The sequence below is a fragment of the Lolium rigidum genome, chromosome 1, assembly GCF_022539505.1.
Source record: "Lolium rigidum isolate FL_2022 chromosome 1, APGP_CSIRO_Lrig_0.1, whole genome shotgun sequence".
NCBI classification, from domain to species: domain Eukaryota; kingdom Viridiplantae; phylum Streptophyta; class Magnoliopsida; order Poales; family Poaceae; genus Lolium; species Lolium rigidum.
This window is the reverse complement of record NC_061508.1, coordinates 303,536,890-303,540,062: the sequence shown is the minus strand read 5'-3', so window position 1 is coordinate 303,540,062 and position 3,173 is coordinate 303,536,890.

Sequence of the window (3,173 nt, the reverse complement as noted above, 5' to 3'; positions counted from 1 at the left end):
ATGAGCCACAGGTTCCTCAACGTTTCAAACTTGGCATGAGATCGAAAGAAAAAGGCAAGTGACCAAATATGAGGAGCCAAAAATAATTCAAGAAAAGAAAGTTTTATAGTACATAGAGGATGACATGCGGGTCCCATTTAGCGACAGACGGTATCACGCGTTTGAGAGGCGGCAGGGGATCAAAAGAAAAAAGAAATTGCCAAAAATTAGATGGTGAAAAAAAACCAAGAAAATGAACTTTTATAGTACATAGAGGATGACATGCGTGTCCCATGAGCCTGCAGGTTCCTCAACGTTTCAAACGTGGCATGAGATCGAAAGAAAAAGGCAAGTGAAAAAATATCGGAGCCAAAAATAATTCAAGAAAAGAAAGTTTTATAGTACATAGAGGATGACATGCGGGTCCCATTTAGCAGCAGCGGTATCACCGTTTGAGAGGCGGCAGGGATCAAAAGAAAAAGAAATTGCCAAAAATCAGAGGGTGAAAAAAACCAAGAAAATGAACTTTTATAGTACATAGAGGATGACATGCGGGTCCCAGTTAGCAGCAGCGGTATCACCGTTTGAGAGGCGGCAGGGGATCGAAAGAAAAAGTCAAGTGACCAAATATGAGGTGCCAAAAATAATCCAAAAAAAGAAAGTTTTATAGTACATAGAGGATGACATGCGGGTCCCATTTAGCGAGCAGCGGTATCAACGTTTGAGAGGCAGCGGGGATCGAAAGAAAAAGTCAAGTTACCAAATATGAGGTGCCAAAAAATCCAAGAAAAGAAAGTTTTATAGTACATAGAGGATGACATGCGGGTCCCATTTAGCAGACAGCGGTATCACCGTTTGAGAGGCAGCAGGTGATCGAAAGAAAAGGTCAAGTGACCAAATATGAGGTGCCAAAAAAATCCAAGAAAAGAAAGTTTTATAGTACATAGAGGATGACATGCGGGTCCCATTTAGCAACGAGCGGTATCACCGTTTGAGAGGCGGCAGGGATCGAAAGAAAAAGGTAAGTGACCAAATATGAGGTGCCAAAAATAATTCAAGAAAAGAAAGTTTTATAGTACATAGAGGATGACATGCGGGTCCAAGTTAGCAGCAGCGGTATCACCGTTTGAGAGGCGGCAGGGGATCGAAAGAAAAAGGCAAGTGACCAAATTTGAGGTGCCAAAAAAAACTCCAAGAAAAGAAAGTTGATTGCACATAGAGGATGACATGCGGGTCCCATTTAGCAGCAGCGGTCTCAACGTTTCCAAGGCGGCAAGGGATCAAAAGAAAAAGGAAGTAGCCGTAAATCGTGGGGTCAAAAAAAATCCAAGAATAGAAAGAATTTTGGTTCATAGAGGATGACATGCGGGACCCATGATCCCGCATCGTAAACGGCTCGATCGGAGAACGTTGAACGAGATGGCGCGATCTAGAAAAAAAACAATGCCAGAGAGGCTGCCATCTGGGCCCTACATCCCTCGGCGGTGCGGATTTGCGTTGACTCGGCCGGCGAACCCGAGATTTCGAGATGCACCACCGGGCCACCATACGCGACGTTTTGGCCGCTTTCGTCGGGCTAGGTGGCCTCAAAAACGAGAAAAAAAAGTTTTGACATGCACCACGGAGGGACCAAAAATCGTCGGCCATGGTACACCAGCAACCACGGCGCGACTTCAACTTCGTCGGCCATGGCAACTTTTCTTGTAGTGTGTGTTCTTAGCTTTTAATGTTCATGGCGAAGGTTGAAACTACTTCGTTAATTGTTATATGGTTGGAAACAGAAAATGCTGCATGTAGTAATTCTAAAATGTCTTGGATAATGTGATACTTGGCAATTGTTGTGCTCATGTTTAAGCTCTTGCATCATATACTTTGCACCCATTAATGAAGAAATACATAGAGCTTGCTAAAATTTGGTTTGCATATTTGGTCTCTCTAAGGTCTAGATAATTTCTAGTATTGAGTTTTGAACAACAAGGAAGACGGTGTAGAGTCTTATAATGTTTACAATATGTCTTTTATGTGAGTTTTGCTGCACCTGTTCATCCTTGAGTTTGCTTCAAATAACCTTGCTAGCCTAAGCCTTGTATCGAGAGGGAATACTTCTCATGCATCCAAAATCCTTGAGCCAACCACTATGCCATTTGTGTCCACCATACCTACCTACTACATGGTATTTCTCCGCCATTCCAAAGTAAATTGCTTGAGTGCTATCTTTAAACAATTCAAAAGTTATTACCTCTTATTTGTGTCAATGTTTTATAGCTCATGAGGAAGTATGTGGTGTTTATCTTTCAATCTTGTTGGGCAACTTTCACCAATGGACTAGTGGCTTCATCCGCTTATCCAATAATTTTGCAAAATGGGATTCCCAGTCCCAAATTAATTAACAAAAATAGACACTCCTCCATGGTATGTGATTGTTGGACGGCACCCGAAGGATTCGGTTAGCCATGGCTTGAGAAAGCAAAGGTGGGGAGGAGTGTCATCATAATAAAACTAAAATAAAAAGGCACTCCTTCATGGTATGAGATTGTTGGCAGGCACCCGAGGATTCGGTTAGCCATGGTTTGTGAAAGAAAGGTTGGAAGGAGTGCCACCCAAAAATAAAATAAAATGGGAGCCGCTCTTTGAAGGTTTGTCCGGCAAGGGGGTTAGAGTACCCGCTACCATTCGTTGACAACAACAAACACCTCTCAAAACTTTATTTTTATGCTCTCTTTATGTTTTCAAAATAAAAGCTCTAGCACAAATATAGCAATCGATGCTTTCCTCTTTGAAGGACCTTTCTTTTACTTTTATGTTGAGTCAGTTCACCTATTTCTCTCCACCCCAAGAAGCAAACACTTGTGTGAACTGTGCATTGATTCCTACTTGCATATTGCACTTGTTATATTACTTTACATTGACACTATCCATGAGATATACATGTTATAAGTTGAAAGCAACCGCTGAAACTTAATCTTCCTTTGTGTTGCTTCAATACCTTTACTTTAATTTATTACTTTATGAGTTAACTCTTATGCAAGACTTATTGATGCTTGTCTTGAAGTACTATTCATGAAAAGTCTTTGCTTTATGATTCATTTGTTTACTCATGTCATTACCATTGTTTTGATCGCTGCATTCATTACATATGTTTACAAATAGTATGATCAAGGTTATGATGGCATGTCACTTCAGAAATTATCTTT